Here is a 19,960-nt window from a genome sequence, read left to right as displayed (position 1 = left end):
GTTATACCATTCTAAAATTAACTTTAAATTGATTGGCGTGATTACTCAAATACTGTGGCTACAAAAAGTATTTGCACACCTACGATTTTTGTTATTTCCAAAAGGCAAATGAAATAAATTATATCGTACTGTCTTATAATTTTTTGTTAGTCATTTTAGATACATATTTTATAGAAAAAATTATTTAATTATATTTATGTTTGCCAAAAAAAATTAAAAACTACATTTTAAAACACAAAAAGTATTTGCACACATCTTGATTCTATATAAAATTTAATAAAAAAATTAATTTTAATATTTAGTATTTAATCCCTGGGCTTCTATTATAGCCTTGAGTCTGTTAGGCATCGAACAAATTAATGGTTTAATATCATCAAGGCTTATTTTATCCCATTCCTCTAGTAAAGCCTTTTTCAGTGAATCTTTATTAGAAATTGTATGTTTTCGTATTCTAACGTGTAGCATTTGCCAAATATGTTCAATGATGTTCACATCTGGAGATTGAGGAGGTGTGTGAAGTCTCCTTGGCACATTATAGAGCATCCACTCCTCTGTAACTCTCGCTGTGTGTTTCGGATCATTGTCGTGTTGGAATAAAAATGAATTTTCCATACCCAACTTACGAACACTTTGGCCCAAATTTTGGCGCAGAATATCTACATACATTCGAGCATTCATATTTTTTTCAATAAACACAAGTTTACCCACACCTTTTGCAGAAACACAGCCCCAAACCATCACGTTGCCTCCCCCATGTTTCACTGTCGGAATTATATTTTGATTTTTAAATTCCTCATTTACCTTTCGCCAAACATATTGCCGGCCATCACTTCCAAAAATGTTATATTTACTTTCGTCAGTGAAGAGCACATTCTCCCAAAATTCTATTGACTTGCCTGAATATTTCTTTGCGAACTCTAGTCTTTTTTTTCTATTCTTCTCACTAATGAATGGCTTTTTCCTAGCAGTTCTACCGTAATAATTTGTCAAGTGCAAAACATTCCTTATAGTGCTTTCACTCACTCGCTGAGATGTTGTCGCGACCATATTCGCCAACTCGCCCGCACTTGTGAATGGATTGGCCCTTACCTGACGAACAATGCCTCTTCTTTGTCTTTCATTTAACACTTTAGGTCTACCGGTTCTTCGTTTATTTTCAATAGTTCCCCTATCTTCGTACCTTTTAATGATGTATCGCACCGTGGACATGTTCATATTTAAGATACTAGCGATTTGCCGATAACTTTTTTTGTTATTCCGCAATTTAATTACCTTAAAGCGAATTGTGTTTGAAATTTCTGCTGTTTTTGCCATGTTAATCTTGCTAACAACTGAATTGGAACCAAAACATAATTATTTCTAATTTAAAATTTTAAATCAACCTTTGAACGGATTTATTAATTAAACAAACAAGAATATTGTTTGGTGTGCAAATACTTTTTGTGTTTTAAAATGTAGTTTTTAATTTTTTTTGGCAAACATAAATATAATTAAATAATTTTTTCTATAAAATATGTATCTAAAATGACTAACAAAAAAATATAAGACAGTACGATATAATTTATTTCATTTGCCTTTTGGAAATAACAAAAATCGTAGGTGTGCAAATACTTTTTGTAGCCACTGTATGAATAACAGCAGATATCCAAAAATTATGTTTTACCAAATTACGCAGTATTTGGTGATTCTAACACTAAATACAATTGGGTCTTACAATTAACCATTTTAGACAGGATAGGCCAATCAGAAATTGTATATGAGAATGATGGTTACAGCCTAAAAAAGAAAATTCCTAAAATTCTACAGACTTACGGTGATTATCTTCAGACTGTGAACGCTTATTCAACTCTCACTTCAATAACCATTCTTACAAAATCCTCAATTCTTCTGTTACTGTACCGTTCTCATTTATCATGTGACATACCTTTACATTTCACCAGATTGTTTGCTCAAGACAGGACTTTCGGTAAATAGGTCATAAAAATTTCCTTAATTAATCCTTAATTGAATTGCCAAACTCTGTTCGTTAATTGTTTTAGAAGACATCGACCACATTCTAGTTGAATATCAGTCAGTTAGACAACATTTTAAAGTTCACAATATGGGAGAGCAGTGGGCCGAACACAATATTAGATCCCAAACAAAACAGCAAATCACATTATACTACAATTACATCTCATCAGTACTGGTTTTAAGAAGCTTCATTCTCACTTGACAATCTCGTTTTAAACATATTAACATTTAACATTTCGCTTGTCAGTAAAAATGATTAAATCTAAGTTATAGTTCCTACTATTATTGATATTACAACCTATTAAAGTGTATTTTCAGTTTTTGTTATTATTTCTTCTTTATTTTTCAAGAGGTAAAAGCCAGATTATACTTTGTGTAAATTGACTTGTTAAAGAGATGAAAATCTTTCTTTTTTTTTGTATATCGAAATGTTTGTATTTTCTGTAACCAAACCCTTGCTATAAGGACATAGTCCTTATAAGCAATAAATAAATAAATAAAAAGTAACAGAAAGGAAGCTGAGATGGTACGGGCATGGCCGTTGGATGGACTCAGACAAGTGGCCTGAGAAGATTCAGAGTTAGATTCTCCCTGCCAGAAAGAAGACGAAGAGCAGCGCGCCAATGGCAGGAGGAGATGATGGGCAGGAATTTGTGAGATGGAGATTGGAATAATAGATAGTTAAGGAAAGAACTCATTGATGGAAAGGCTTTAAAAGTAAGTACCTACTTAGACAATTACCTCATCTAACCCTGTGGTTTTAGAGGCTTACCAAAAAGACGTCCAGAAATTATTATTATTATTATTTGTTAGTACTATTATGGTCTAATGTTTCTCTTGATTGATGAGAAAATGATTAAGCAAAAAAAATAATTCTTCAGCTTAGATTAATCTTCTTAAAATCATCAGAAGCATCGTTATAATCGTTTAAATAACTTTATCATTGTTCTATTCATGGACAATAATGCTATTTTGACAAGCACAAATTGAGTGATGATAATATGAGCGGTCGCTATCAAGTAATATTTAGAGCATCTCCTTCTCTCTAATTTTCCTTTCACTTCATTTTCAGCTAAGTAATATCAAAACTTAGCTGCTGAAACAATTTATAAACTTTGCTAATTTCTATTTAAGTAACTTTGGGGAATAATACAATTTATTTTTGTTCAGAATGGAAATAAGTTTTCTCTACAATTTATTGTAGTAAAACTAAATATTCTATTTAGCAAATAGCCACGGTAGCCAAGCGTTTAGTGGTGAAGCCCACAAAGCTATGATTGTGTTGGGGTTCGACTCCCATATGTTATAATAGTAGGGTAAATAGGAGGCTTCTAGCTCAGTAAACATCCTAGTCCGCCATGTTTACTGAGCTAGAAGCCTCCTTTTTACCCTACTTATAATTAACCTTACTGCTTGTGTATTTATTAATTCCGATTTTTATCCCTACAAATAAATCATTTTTGATAAATATTAAACTTTAAATAGTAAATACTAAAAAAATGATTACAAATATTTCAAGAAAAGCGTGAAACCATTATATTTGCAGTCGTTAGGAAATATTTCAAGAAATCTTAAAAGAGATTATCTACTGTATAAAGTAGAGGACAAATAAATATAATATATAGAAAAGATAACATTAATATTACCTTCGCGCGACGACAGGTTTTGTTAGAAGATGATTGTCATAAAGTAGTGACGTAAAGGAGAAAGAGAGAGTATGCATATAATGGTAGTGATTTCTAAGCTCGTTAACGTGAACGTTCTGTTAGAGGCATGCTGTCAAGCGATCTAATATAAAGCACGATATGTAGTTGCACCAAAACACGCAACGAACATCTTAGGCTAACCTCAAGCTTGCCTCTTATTACAAGGCTCCAGAACTGGCGGAACTGAAATACTATCAAACCGACCCGTTTGTCACTAGAGTGTCTTACCTTTTATACCATTATTTAGCCTCTCACTTTATTTATAAATTTTAATTATTACTTTTACTCATCTTATTTTGATTAATTATATTTCTGCTTGTTATTATTATAATTTTTTTGTTTTTTGTTTTCAATAATTCTTAAAGTAGAACAGTGATTCTTAATTTGGGGTCTTTGGGTGCTACAGCAAAGTTCAGATTGCTATAGAATGTATTTAAGATTTTAGGGCGCCATAAATTCAAAGAAGAGGGCCACAATGTTTCCCATTTAGTTGCCTTTATTGTAGTTGTGTACTAAATAACTTATCGTAAGCAATAATATTAGTTGCATCGACCATCCAGTGATGGAAGCCGTTAGTTCGCCACGTTGACAAGTTTACACAGCAACCATCCTATAAGGTCGACGTTATTTGTTGAGATGATCGCGTGGCCACCGCCGCTTTAGTCAGCGAAGTGGATTTGAAGGAAGTGTTCTGGTGTACATGTTGTGGATCAGAGGTGTAGATTTGAGTGGAGTTTTGTGTATCGAGATTGGGACGAGAAGAATATTTAGATCAGAGTGTATTGTGTGATTGGAGACGTAGAAGGGAGTGTTAACTATTGTTCTCAGGATTTTAGACTGTAAGGACTGAAGTCGGTTGATGTTCCATTTTTTAGCGCTTCCGTAGAGTTGTATTCCGTACGTCCATATTGAGGCAAGTAGAGCGGTATATAGAGTTCGTTTGTTTGTCAGGGTCAGTTTTGATCATTTGTCGAGTAGTCTTTTCAACATTTTATACCTCAGATTGAGGTCAATTCGTTTGAGTCTCGTATGGGGGTTCCAAGTTAGTCGTTTGTCAAGATGTACTCCGAGATATCGTACTTGGTTAGTAATTGGTATAGAAGTATTGTGGAAGGAGAGAGGAGGGAGAGTTTTCTTGTTTAAGGTGAATACTATGTATTTAGATTTCAATTCAAAATTCAATGTCTAGCAAAACGGCTTCGTTAAAGTTGGCATAACTTAATTATATGCGAAAATGTAGATTTATAATATTTATTTGCAACATATGAGACCAGTGTTATTGGCCAATGAACTTCACTGTTGTCCAAGATATCTTGGATTAAGCTAACAATGTGCTGGGAAAAGAGTGGTACAAAAGGTCCCAGGAATATGCTCGCTTCACTCTTTCCCATGAAACCTTCGCAAGATATTTTGGGTATTGGGCTCCATTTGTCCGCATTTCCTGACTGCTGCAGTCGTGTCAGATTGTAGATTAACTCAATTCTTGGATAAATACTAATAAAGTCCAGAGGAGGTGGTACAGATCAGCTCTTCAGCCTCTCGAAACAAATGAAAACCAAAATAGGCAAATTTCATTGAAGCGTTTTACTAAAAAATGAATAAAAAGTGCATTAAAAGATAAACAGAACTTTAATTGAACAAAAATGCAGTCACATTTGCAGAAATAAATTATTTAATAATATCAGCCGATTATAAAAATATCTTTAGCGCAAATGTTTCATAAAACTACATCTCTATGTTATAAATTCCAAAGAGAATGAAATTAATATGATTACATTATTTTTCTTTTTCTTTTTTTTAGCCTAAAATTGTTTAAGCATAGGTAGGAAATGTGGGTGCCATAATGGAAAGTATGGCAAGCGAGGATAAATTACATAACCCGCAATAAATCAACAAAGTTTGCGGGCTTTGATAAAGCAGTACATCAAAGTGGTAACAATGAAAATAATAACATTGTGAATTTCATATGTTCTTCATACATACGTACTTGTTTAACGACTAGAGCAAGAAATTTATGAGATTTTTTTAGCTGGGAAAAATAACTAATGTGTTTGGGTGATTTTTTACTGAAACCATAATTAGTTTAGATTCAAAAAATGAAACGAAACAAACATTAAATTCAAATTTATGTAAAGCAAAACATAATCATTATAAAAATGAATTTGTTTTTCTTTTTCTCGGCGCGTCAACCAACATCTTACGTTACTGGCGCCAAAAACTTTTTCCTGTGTGCTGCCCGGCCTCGAACAGTGTACCCTCGTTACAAACAATTCGATAATAATACTTTATTAGTATACTTTAAATTACAAATCATCGCTTTCGTTTTTAGATTTTGATTTTCCACTTGAAAACAGATAAGAAGTCCTTACCATAACAACATTTTTTTACAAAAGAGGAATTTTCGTGCCGAGGGGGGCGCTAAATATCTCAAAAAAATGATCAAAATAAGTTCAAACTTATTGCACTAGTCAAAAAGATCAATTATCCGCCGAAAAAATAAGGCAAAAAAGTAATAATAACAATACTTTAAATGTAATAAAATTGGTAGGTTATTTAAAGAAATAAAAAAAAGCCTAAATAAAGAGCTTTTGAGAGGTGTAAAGGTCATTCATCTGACTTTTAAGATCAGAAGTATCATTTAAACGAATTTAGTTTTTTAGCAACACTTACTTTAAACTAATTTGTTTCACCTTAAATGATTAGAAGTGTAACTTGCATAACTGATCTATGTAAAAATTGCATCAGGTATTTGTTTGTCTACAAATCAAAAGAACCGCAATCTTCGAATCGCAGATTACCATTAAACATTTAAAAAAATGCTTTCTTGAAAAGGCTTTCTGTTCAAAAAAGAAGTATGATTACAGTGAAATTAGGTTTTCAGCATAAGACAACAAAAAATAATGACAAAAATGACAACATGCGCAAAACTCTAAAACTTGACGCCAAGAAATGAGTATAGCATTGCGATCATTTCGATAAAAAAAATCAAGCAATTTATTAAAAGCATGTTACATCTTAAATTTATTATTTTGTTTGCTACAAATATTTATTTGTTTTCAATTAATCTTTAAATATGATAGCGTGACAACCAGAAATCTAATAGATTCATGAGACTGTAGCAATACGAATTGCAACTTGTTTCAACCTATTTACGCACTAATGCATTTTTGTAAATTAGAGTTAAAAAAAAAAATCAAATGAAACCTGTTCTGTAATTCTAAGACTGAAAACAGGTCTAGATGCTACGATTAGAAGACAGCAATCTTCGAATTATGTTTTTCAAGTTCAAATCAATTCAATCAAATTCAATTTAAGATTTTCGTTTCAATTTAAGATTTAAAAAGGAAGAAATAAGAGCTAATTATCGCAACATGAATTCAAAACTCACGAATATTATAAGAACAAAATCATCGAAATTGTCTTAACCAATAATAGTTTTTGAGAAAGTGAACTTGGTTATTCCATCATTAAAATGTAAATTATAATCTACTCCAATCAATTTACAGTTTTTCATTATAAACTGTTATGCAAGCAAATTTGGATAAATAACTTCCTAAGATACTAGTACCAGGTTTACCTGGATGAATGGGGGGTTCACTGAGCGTTGTTAGTGAAAAGGGCATTGTTGTTAAAGAGGCAGAGTGTGAGGCGGCGTACAAGTGACCGCCTCCAAGCTGGGTATATAGATCCTGGAACGAGGTAAATGGAACTCTCCACTAACCAAGCTGGGCTGTCGGTTTGGCATCCCCTATAGTGGCTTCTAATGATGGATCATCAATTACTGTTCACAAGAGATTTTTAGCCTTAATACCACCTAAACTATCTCCATAAATTTATCAATGTCTCCATTACTTTTAGCTAAAAAAGAGAAACTAATTGGACAGATATGCAGTCTATTAAATAAACCAGAAAAGGAAAAATTGTCTGAGTTGAAAGTTTAATATTACTTCCTTTTATTATCACGTGGTTGGATTCAAGATAAACGAGGCTTTTTGAATTTTTGCGCCCATTGAAGAGGCCAGTGGTACCAGGGGCTTTTAGCTTAATTGAGGGAAGGGTTGCAGAAGAAGAGAAGACTTCTTCTCCTTTCTCTGTTTAGCAGCAATAGAACTTGAAGAAAGAATATTACATTTCTTAAAAAACTTACTTGAGAAAAAGATTTTGAATTCTACTGAGATTAGTCGCTTCACATTCACAATGAAGTACTCGGCTAATGCATTAAAAGCATATTTAATGGCCATTAATAGTTTGAGAAGTTATTTACTCCCAGATATAAAGTGTTACTCCAAATGTATTTATTACAGGAAATGGCTCAGAGAATGAAAAATCAAAATATTTCACGAATCCCACCATTTCCTTTTACAGGAAAATAAATTGAGGGAAAAGTAACATTCAACCTACGATTTCTCATCGCCCTTAACCAGATAAGCGTGTTTGACGTCAAACCAAGTCTCTATTACGGTGCGTTCGACGTGTATTCTTGCTGTGAAGAATATAAAATTGCCATTAACTATAAAAACTCGAAATTTTAATAAAATACAATAAGAATATTATTTGGTGGGATGTTTACTTTAACATACCAATAGAACTGCAGTGGGAGCCAGCCAAATGATAAGTGGTTGGTACTTGTTTGGTCTCCGCATTAGAGATTAGGAATTACGCACACAAATAGAAGCTCTCAACCCTTGTGCAATGCCGTTTTTACCTTAGATAGAGGTTCAGACCTCAGTACGAGCAGGATTTCATTTTGCACAGAATTCAAAAAGCTCTTGCGTCCCTAGTTAACTAGAGCAATGCATACGTGAAGCGGTGCAAGATTTTTTGAATTGTGCACAGAATGCTCTATAATCTGCCCTGGAAATTGAAGAAAAAGTCGCTTGCAGTGACTATATTTCGGACGTTGTAAACTTTTGTTTGTTTTGCCCTACGTTCGACGTGTATAAACGTCGCGCTTAACTGGTTAATACCACAAGAAAGTTTGCGTTAACGTAGTAACAGAAATACAGCATTTACAATAATTGTTGATAAGTATCGTATAATCATTGTTAATCTCTGTAGTTAAGTATTAGTTAGAATTAGGAATAAACGTGCAAATATTATTAACTGTTTTATTAGTAAAATGTGGTAAGTTATAAAACGGAAGGAGTTAGAGTGCCCAGAAGTTAGATTACAAAGGAGTGTAGTGCAAAAGAATAAGGAAACACTGAAGTTAGTGTATTCAGGAGTTACTTAGGAGAACACAGGAGTGTCCTTAAGTACTCAGGCGTAACGGGGTGATAAGAGAGTAATCACTAGCGGGATTTTTTTTACAGTGAATAGCTTTTGGAAAAACAATCAATTCGAGATAGATATCGTTCTATCACAGAATTATCATAGTTTATCAATTTTCTTCAAGTGCCTGTAAAAAAAAGAAACAAACTAACACTCAATCGAAACATGCCACAATTAAGCAGAGAGAATATCAATCAGTAAATGATTGCCATTAACGCATATGACGTAAATGCATGATGTGTGGCACGAAACTTTTATACTTTGGATCTAATCATACGCCTTCCCTTACTATACTGAATCATAAATCAACTTTATTAAAATGCATATCAAGAAATGCACATTTCACTTTATAGATAACATACTGCAGGATTTCCATCATAGAAAGATCTATTCATAGATTATTGTGGAATTAAGGGCTGGTTAGTAGGCCTTTTTTTCCTTCTCTTCCCTTTCCTGAATACAAATCTAACGATGTATGACGAAACTAGAGGGTGATCGCCTGTCCTGATAGTTATATCCCTCTTGCTGAAGAAGATCGACAAGCTATGTTCCCTAAGGAAACGTATCCTATTCCATGTTAGGGTTCCTTTTTTTTTACCTTTTTTGGTTTTTATAGGGGGAGATTATTATACAAAGAGGATCGATATTTTGCTTTACGCTAAGGTATTTTTCTGTTGGCTTTTCTTCAAGTTGGTTTAGAAAGGATCTTAGCAGGAGTTCTTTGTTCATAAAGCAAGTGAATGTTTGTTATTTGAGTTTCATTAATATCCTTACTAAAATTAAAGGGAGTAAAATAAAAGTTTAAATTTATTTTGTAATTTACAATCTGTATACATTGAATACAATCAGTAAATATGGAGAGTGATGAACTTGTGCGGGAGGAGAGCAGGAGGAGAGAAACTACCCAGTGGTAGCACTCTCTATAGGAGAAGGATGACGTTTAGGTCTTCAGACTGCGAGGAAGTCGCGGGTCCATTGGCGATTCAGTCGGCGAGGAGGATTATTAGGGATGTCAGAGGAAGCGAGAGACAGTACAAGAGGATTAGAGCTAGTAGAGAGAGCAGTATGGAATTTTTGATATTTAGTCTTAGCGAGTTGGTCTATGAAGGGAATGTTGAGGTCGTTGTGAAGAGTGAGGTTAGTCACCGTAGAAAGGAGCGTCAACTATCTGTCGGAGTACTTTTGACTGAAATATTTGTACTGTCCGTATGTCTGTAGGTTTGGCTGAACCCCAAAGCTCTAGGTTTGAGGATAGTACTGTATATTAAGCGTTTGAGTTCATTGGGCAATTTGGAGCGTCGTCCAAGTAGTCTGTAAAGCAGTAGTCTGAAGAGGACAGTTGGACAGGAGCCCCGCCGGAGAGTAAACGTGATTCAGTAAAATTAAAAATGTTTAGACAAGTTTTAACCGTATGATTTGATTTAAAAAATTTTAAAAATGAATTATAAACATTACGAAATTCATTCTATATTTTAGCATTGTGTCTGTTCAGTCGAACTCAGCTTTTCGCGGCGCCCCCATCCTTTTAAATTTCGCGCCATGCTTTTCCCGCGTTTTGGTTCCCGCCAAACTTCTGTAGCCTCGCATCTTGTAACCTTCATTGTGTTTTCACTTCTCTTCTTTTCAGGCTACAGTGCATCTCGTCATCGGCAAGAAGAAGGAGCAACAACCGCCTTCCTGTATCCTTTACATCACACTTCTCTTCAGCATCAGCTTTTCTCCATTTACATCTGCAGGGTTATCTCGGTGTCTTTTGTTTGCCCTCTTTACGGCCCTGGCCCTTCAGGCCTTGCCCCCACTTGGTGTCCAACCTTGTCGAGGTGGTGGGGCTTACGCACTAAGGGCACTAGAGATTAACCCTCTCTAAAACTATCGCGTTTTCCGCTTCTGGGTGTAGGCGTCTTCGCGCGCCTACAGTGTCTATTCATTCTATATGCTAATACAGTGTTGTGTCGATCAATTAATTATTATTATTCTTATAACAAAATATTGGCTTAAAAAGTTCAGTCAAAATCCCTGGATTTAATTGTTTTGAGAGATGTTGAAAGCTGATCTTCGAATAAGTACTAAAAAAAAAATTCCACTTGGTTTAGAAGCAGAGATGGGCACTGATTAATCATAAATTTAATTGATTAATTTTTTAAATTTTAATCAGAATTTTATCGGCGAAATTAATCGTGCGTTTAATCATAAGACAATTAGTGAACTAAATTTCAAATTTAATCGTTAATCAAACGAATCTACTAAAAAAATATGATTAAATCTGATTATTTCATTTTTATTTTTTATTTTTTTTATTTTTGGTTTATTATTAACAAATTAATTAACAAGTTAATAAGTTACAAGTTAATAAGTAACAAGTTAATTAATTAACAAATTAATAAGTTACAAGTTAATAAGTAACAAGTTAATTAATTAACAAATTTTTTAATCTTAACCATGAAACATAATTAAAATTAAATTTTGTTTTATTCAATTGGAATTTAAGTGATTAATTTTTTGCTTTTCTCTGGTTAGAAGTGTTTTACTCTAATCAAGGCACTTTTATGACCTTTTTTAAATGTTAAAACTTAATTTGGATCTTAGGTTTAAATAGATCTTTGGTTATGCTTGAATCTTATTTATTTTAGCTGGCTACAATATATTCCATTCTCTTCCACATTTCTTAACTTTATTCTAAAAGCAAAATTTAAGAAATATTCTGTTTATCATTTTATGCTCTAAGTAGCTTTAAAAAGTATAATTAATTTGTTTGCTTTGTTTTTGATTTAGTCAAGTTTGTCCTCGATGGGTTTAGATTGTTCGCTTGGTTTAAGTTTGTTGTTATTGTTTGCATTAGGTATTATGGCTGCACATTATCAAACAGCCATAAGCCTAGAGAGCTTCTCTAACACTAACATTGGTCGCAATCATTTTCTACTTTAAGTATGTCAGTGAATCTATTTTGCTAAACAAAAAACGAGGTTTTTCACTTCTTTCCTTTAGCGTTTTCTTTATTTTGTTTTTCATTTTCTCAGGTTCCATTCCCCTGATGTCTTTCCACAGGTTTTCTCTAATTAGGAGCATTTTACGATTTTACTGTTTCGGTGGTGGACACCGATGGATGGTGATGATGTTATCTGCAATAACCTGAAGTTGGATTTCCATATATCATAACCAGTTACGAGATCTATCGGCAAAACTTCATTGTACTCAGATACACTAAAAATTAGGCCAGCTAACAACCCGACGAGTTTCTAGGCGATTTCGGGCGATTTTTAAGGTGAAATATTAATTACAGAATTTTTTGAACGATCACAAAACGCGCTGAACTAGGAAAATTGAATATTATTTATAATATGTTACATTATGTTACAATATCTCATGATTGAACTACTATTCACTCATATTTTTGACTCTATCGAACCCAAGAAAATGTAACGCGACGGGCCACAGGGACACATTCTGGCGCGATGCAATTTGTGACAACTGGGTTACGAAAATTTAGCGATAAAAATGAATAATTACAGCGTTTTAATTCACAATGACAATTAAAAATTGGTATGATAGTTCAACAAGTCCTAAAATTGCAATCTCATGTTGTAGATGTTATTTTTTAAGTTAATTCACTTCTAAGGGTGAAAAAATGAACTTTTATTCAGTAGAAGTAGTTAATAAATAACTGCAGTAAGTCCTCGCTAGAGATATATCTCTTTCCAGTGATGTCAGATTGGAATACATTTATTAACTTTAAAACTCTTAACATAAATCGATTATTAGCTTTGCCTGCGAGTTTAAATGTTAATAATTAATCTTTTAATCAGAGTTCATACCGCGGTTATGCCAGGACAGCTTAAATTAATTCACTGAAACGACAGTCAGAAACGCTATGGTAAAAACCATAGCAAAATGGAAGTTATGGGAAGCCAGAGTATTTTGACGCATCTCGCTTTTTTTAAAAAAACTTTCTGAATTTAATTTAATTTTTACATATCTTTGAAAAGGATCATTCGAGCTATTCTTTTGAAAATTTTTTTTTTTACTCAGGTTCTCTTAGTGAGCAAAATTAACTCGCACGAAGAATGGGCGACCATCTGGGAAATGAGCCAATCAATCAGAGGCATTTATTTTGTACTCTGTGTATTTTACTGTAAATAGTGAGCTCACGAGTGAGACCGTACAGGGGTTGCATACAGGAGTATCGGTCGAATATAAAGATAGTATATTCATTTTTTATTTTGGAAGTCCAAGGCTGAGTTTTGTTTTGTCTTAAAAGGTGCACAACATCGAAGGTCCTTTGCACCTGAACAATACCGGAAAATAGGCACTTCACTGTATTACTTGATTTACTTTAACATCTAATCTTGTCGAAATTAACCCATTGGTTGCCCTAACTCTTTCCTTCTAACCTAACTAACTAATGTTAGGGTGGAGTACTCGATATTCCTCGCACCCCGTAGAGATCTAGCCTAAATTTTAAAATCACCTATTTACATAAAATTTATATAGGTACACACTCATACACTCATCATTATAAATACATTCGTCCTAATAAATAAGTTCATCCTAATAAATACTTACATCCTAATAAATACATTCATCGTGATTCGTGATAAATATATAATACGAGGTATGTTCAAAAAATAAGGTGAATTTTCAAATTTCGCGGGCTACGTACATTCGAATTTCGATTGTCTTTTTTTTTTATGTTGGTACACTTGTCTCGAACATATTTTCAAAGTTGTAGCTATATAGCATGTTTAGTTTGTATGTTAGAGGCATAAATAAGACAAGTGTTATGCGAGTTCGGCGATTTTCTTCTGTCGAAAAAATGGATCAACGAATTTGCATCAAATTTTGTGTAAAAAATGGAATTAAGTGCTCAAAAACATTTGAAATGTTGAGAGTGGCGTACGGTGAGAGTACTCTGTGTCAAAAAAAATGTTTACAAGTGGTACAAGCTTTTCACAGAAGGTCGAGAAGATGTGAATGACGACGCTCGCCCTGGACGCCCCAGCACATCAACAACCGATGAAAATGTTGAGAAGAATCGTCGAATCACAATTAGAGAAGTTGCTGAGGTTGTCGGCATATCGGTTGGCACATGTCCTGCAATTTTTTTGGAAATTTTGGGCATGAAGCGTGTAGTAGCGAAGTTCGTTCCAAAATTGCTGAATTTTGATCAAAAAAACCGTCGCATGAGCATCGCTCAGGAATTGTTGAATGACATTATCATGTCTCAGCCACCGTATTCACCAGATTTGGCGCCCTGCGACTTTTTCCTGTTCCCATGATTGAAGAGACCCATGAAAGGACGGAGATTTGCGACGATTGAGGAGATAAAAACCGAATCGCTGAGAGAGCTCAAGGACATACCAAAAAGTGCATATCAGAACTGTTCCGAGGATTGGAAAAAACGCTGGCACATATGTATTATATCTGAGGGGGACTACTTTGAAGGAGACAAAATAAAAATCGATGAATAAATAAATATTTTTTAAGAAAAATGAAAATTCACCTTATTTTTTGAACACACCTCGTACATTATTATATTGAATTAAAAACCTTAATATCTTTCAGGAACTGCCGAGTGTTTTGTAGGCTGTTTTCGTTGTCGTTCAATACTTCTTCCAGGGAATGTTAAACTTTTGCCTAGCTCTGGAATACTTGGAACATTCAAGCAGGATATGGCGTACAGTTATAGGAACGTTACACCCAGAACAAATAGGTGGTTCTTCTCTTCTGAAAATGTAACCATGGGTTAATAACTTGTGGCCAATCCTCAACCTGGCTAACACAACCTCCTCGCGGCGAGTGTTTCGGACATGATTTTAACCACTCCATTGGTGTCGACTTTATATTCCTCAATTTAGAGGAAATGATTTCCAGTCTCTTATCCACTGGGAGATAATCTTTGATCTAAGATAACTTTTCCAGTCTGAGGGTTGAATAATTTCGAACTTATAGTCCAGTAACGTGGCATCTTTCGCAGCCCTGTCAGCGGTTTCATTGTTACTTATCCCAGTGTGACCCGGGATATAAAAAGGCTGAGTTTCTATTATGCAAAGAGAACAGACTGCTCATGACGCTTAGCGCCTTATTGCATACATCATTCACATGCTTGGTTTAAGTTAGTTTTGAGTCTAAAGTGAAGGCTAAGTATTTAACTTCTTTTTGCTATTGTAGAGTGGTACCATTTACTTTATTTACTTGTTTTGTGAAATCACATACAAAAAATTGAGCTAATGAATACACAAGGAAACTAATACTTCCAAAAACAAAACAGATATTTAAATTTAAAAATGTAGAATACGTAAATATGAGTGGTATCATTTACTTAAACAGCATGTTTGACTACAGGTCTTCTATGAGAGAATAGAATTAGTTCCGTTTTAGTGTGGTTGTTAGATCTAATTCTCCACTTTCTAAAGTATCTAAAACTTTTAGCAATGATTGGCTCTAGTTTCAATTCTGAAGGAAGATATCTAAAAAGTATTATCATCGGCAATCAGTGCACAAAAAAATTGTTTACCTTATATTTATTTATAGTATAAATATTTTCAACGTTGAAAATAATATAATATTGAAACATATGTTAAACTAGAATACCCTCACACTAAGTTCTTGTTAGCGGAAAAGGCGTCGTCAGCTAGTAAGAGGTATTTTTTCTTGATAAGAGAGATCCTCTATGTTAAAAAGACTCCTTTCGTACAGACACACCGAGCTCCTACATAAAGTACACCAAGAATGGTTTTTGGAGGTGGTTACAAATGTCTATACTGTTATAAATCTTAACACTATCATGTTTAGGGAAAAACTTAACCCATACCTTTTATCCCTCCTCCACGTCGTCGTCTATACTCGTCTATAACACAAGTGTGTACCATCCTGCCAAAGATAGCCCAATAGGATGGCTAGCTTTATTTCCGCCTTAGGGAATGTTTATTTATTGGAAGGTTGCCTTGTATAAGCAAAAGGTTCTTTTTTTAAGAAGACAGCACTCTTTCTACTTTACACATTCTGTACTTTAAGTCCCTACATAACAACTAAGTCTGCCTAGCTTTGACATTATACTTCTTATCATATGCGATGAAAGAAAAATATAGTAAATTCAGTCAAACATCTTTATAGTGACACCTACACATACAGGAATATGTATAATGTATATATACATATTCCTCTTTTAAATTACATTATTGGAAAAAGGAAGTGAACTACATAAAGGAAGTGGATTAACTTCAAAACATCCTAAAGGCGGAAGTACGCAAAAATCAGTCTACATCAACTCGCTTGCACAAAATATACGTAAAGATGATTGCTTTATGAAGCGATATGCGTCATTGCTAATATTAAGCTAATCGATCTACACATAAAACATAAATTCTGACGAGAAATCCGCAATTTTGGCGAGCAAACTTTATTAATCATCGAGGAAAGAATTACTCCCTTAAAAAATATTCCATCCTAATGAATTTTTTGACAACTGGTAGCCTCAAAGAAGAAATAATTTGTGATTTTTTTTTAGGTTTTGAAATGGTTCAAGCAGAATTATGAGATTGGATTTGTCGTAGTCAATAACAATGGAGATGTAAAGAAGCTCTCGTCCAATAAGCAGCCGGAAGAACAGGAAACCGTTATGCCATCTAGATATATGCACAGCTGATAGAAAATACTTCCTGCAATTCATTGGATATCACGTGTATTCCTGCATTCCTTGGAAAAATTTGTAGGTATCATTTAAATATTAATTGCACGAATCAAAGTGAACCTTAGCGTTCTAACCGAGGTAGATTGGGTAGTCCATTTTTTAAATGAGTGAGAGCTCACTAAAGGTTTGAAACGTCTCGACGTTTGAGAAGGAAAGTTGAGCTTCTTAATCTGTACTCACTGCAGCTTCAGGTTTCCTCCTTAGGGTACGTTCACAACGGAGCTGTGAGCATAGATGATAGCGGAGATGATAGCAGTGATGCAACAGCGCTTATAGAATAACCTAGTACATTCTTATGTGAGCGTGCACAACGAAGCTTCGACTAGTGGCTCATACTTGCTGCTATAAACGAGCATAGATGATAGAATTGAATTTTTCATTTTTCTGCTAGCTGAACTCCAGTATCGGAGCTTCAAAATGGACGTAGAAAAATTATTTAGTGCTGCCTTTACTCATTATTTTTGGTTATTATTTTATTATTTACTTTTAAACAATATTTTGTTTTTTAAATCGTGCTTACATTTATTTTCATGTGTATTTATTTGTTGTTTTTTTTTCAATAAAATCATTACTAACCTAAGAGTAATCACTAGTTTTTCTTCTATGGTTATAGGATTTCCATGGCAATTTTTCCAAAGTTTTCTTAATTTTGACCTTATTTTTTCTAAAATATCGTCGACTGTGGGTGGACCCATCCTCACATATTCAAAAAAACGATCCGGATAATTTCTAAGTTCCTTATATAAATGGTGAAATTCGCCCAAAGTACTTCGTTTTTTATTTATGGGATGTACATGATATTTTCTAAAGCGTTTTTTCTTTAAAATATACCATTTCGTTGCTGCTGAACATAAAAACTCTTCTTCACTACTCGACATGTTGCATGTATCACAGCTCCGTTGTGCACACTAATCAGCGATTATATTTTACTCTATCAGTTATCATCTCTGCTATCATCTATACTCACAGCTCCGTTGTAAACGTACCCTTAGGCAGTTTTAGGGAGTTTCAACTTACTTGTCTTGAGGCTTGTGTACCATAACTCTTACTTCTTCACATGAATTTTATTCCAGTCCCATGTCTGATAATGCCTAACTGATTTTCAGAGGCTGCAGGCTGATCTAAAACTCTATTCTAATAGCTTAAAACTGTCATTTCCAGTATGATTGCTTTTAATCTTTCATCCTTCAAGCTGAAAACTTAACTTTGCGCTTAAGGCAAGTCTCTGGGAACAGAATATATTGCCTAACAAAATTATTAGGCTTCTAATTAAACTCACGGACGTCAAAATTGTTTTTCCGTGCGATATAGACGCTGAATCTATCCGAGAATATTTTTACTCCTAACATCGTCGCCAGATATTATCTATGATTAAATCATAATCACGAATATATTACATCTTTCCTTACTTTTCTTGCAAATACTATTTAAAAAATGTATGTAACTTATAATACAAAATAGAATACTACAATTCAAATAACAAAAATTTCACTTCCACACTTTAAATATTTTGATTTTTGTAGTGACGTAATGATATTTGTAGAAACTTTGACTTGTCAATTTTTCCGCACAAAACTGACTCACCAATCTTCGAAGATGATTAGGGTAACTGAAAGCAGAATTGATCAAAAACAAGCAAGCAATAACGAACATAACCTTTGATATTTACCAACAATGTGGCTCCAGCTACTTAATTGCCAATTAAAATTCACCAATTATAAATGCCTGGGAGCCAAAAAAGAAAAGAAAAAAAGAAGAAGTATCAATATTTCTAAAGACTATGTTGTTTAATAGAATTTTGGGGAAAAAAGACCAAAAAAATTAAAAAAATAATTCATTTTATAATCATAACTTAAATATCCTCTAAAAAATTTTTAAAAAAATATATTGGAAATAAGGTTAAGAAGCTTGTATCGCCAGAAGGAAATGAAATTAATTGGATGGGCTTAACGACTTCAAAAAAAAGTTTGTTTAAAGATTTTCATAATGAACAATATGAATTATACTTTCAAGGTAACAGGCGATTACTTTTTTTTGCCCTTTTCCTAATCGAGAATCATGTCAGGCCTTGTTTGGACAAGCCTCATCAATTTTTATGTATACTTCGTTCAGAATGATAGGAACAAAGCCACGTTCAGAAGGGCAAAGTAACAAGTTACGTTCTAAAGACCAAGGAAACTTCTAATTTCGACTGATAACAGAATTGACAATCTGTATATATGTTAAATATATACATAAAATTTTAAAGAGAAGGGAGTCTGCATTAATTTTTTGTGGGTAAGGGGTCATTGTGGTATAAAAGAGAATGAAATTGTTGTGTTGATACACTTGCAAAGGAAGCCACCAATAGTGGGGGAAATGGCTAATTATAAATTACCACACACCGATATCAAGGGTATAATTGCAAAAGCAGCACTACAAAAATGGGAGACAGATTACAATAATGGTGATAAAGGTAGATTCTATAAAACTATGGCAGATCAGTTACCTAGACAACCATGGTTTAAGGGAACTGTCACTGAATAAATGGGTTGTTACGACAATAAGCAGGCTGAGAGCAAACCACGCGGTGTGCGGATCGTATCTACACAGGATCAACAAAAGGTCCTCTCCTCTTTGCGTAGATTGCAATGAGGAGGAGGATTTCAAACATGTAATAATGATATGTCCACGTTATGTGGTAGAAAGGAAACGAATGTTTGACGATATATACAGGTATTTAGATGCACCATTTCGCTACGAAGACATTATATTCTCCACCAACATCTGTGTGCTTAAATCTATAGCAGAGCTAGCAATGAAATGTGAATGTATTTAAAAGCTATAGCCGATTAGAATGAATGGAAGAAAATGATTAGAGAAGGATTACGTGATTTTAATTTCGGGTAAGCTATAAGGATGACAGGAGCACAGAGTGCTGCTCCATCCATTAGCAGTAGTTTATGTAAATAGCGGTATATAGTAGAATGATGAATGTGTGAAGCGAATGTATTTGTAGGTAAGAATGGAGAGTGAGTGATATTCTAGTGATAAGCACCTAGACGATGCTGGCTGTATGGCGGAAGCCAATGCCAAAAAAAAAGTAAATATGAGTAATGAAGATTATTTGGGACGTGAAGTGCAGAAGGAGAGAAACTAAGCTGCGGTAGCTCTCTCTCTCTCTCTATAGGAAATGGATGATGACGATGATCTACAGACCTGAAGGAAGTCCTGAGGTTACTGGTGATTCAGTCGGTTAGGTTTTTTGTCAGAGAAGGCTAGAGGCTGTACGAGAGGATTAGTG

At 33.9% G+C, this 19,960-nt stretch overlaps 1 protein-coding gene and 1 long non-coding RNA gene across 5 annotated transcripts in view; one reads left to right on the top strand and one right to left on the bottom strand.

Annotated features, from left to right (window-relative positions):
* Positions 1 to 19,960, bottom strand: part of LOC141458632 (neurotrimin-like) — a 747,333-nt gene that overhangs the window by 672,697 nt on the left and 54,676 nt on the right. The window lies entirely within an intron of this gene.
* Positions 1,835 to 19,960, top strand: part of LOC141457689 (uncharacterized) — a 58,606-nt gene continuing 40,480 nt past the window's right edge. Inside the window, exons 1-2 of one of the 2 annotated variants that reach the window (XR_012460452.1) lie at positions 1,835 to 2,730; positions 16,495 to 16,695. This is a non-coding gene — a long non-coding RNA (uncharacterized lncRNA). Of the gene's footprint in view, positions 2,731 to 10,842; positions 12,253 to 16,494; positions 16,696 to 19,960 lie in introns of those variants that run through there. The other variant, XR_012460453.1, reaches the window with a different exon arrangement.

Source organism: Rhodnius prolixus, unplaced genomic scaffold (genome assembly GCF_049639745.1).
Source record: "Rhodnius prolixus isolate KJV_2025 unplaced genomic scaffold, Rpr scaffold_5, whole genome shotgun sequence".
NCBI lineage: Eukaryota > Metazoa > Arthropoda > Insecta > Hemiptera > Reduviidae > Rhodnius > Rhodnius prolixus.
Note: the sequence above shows the minus strand (reverse complement) of the source record. Positions and strands in the feature narration are given on the sequence as shown.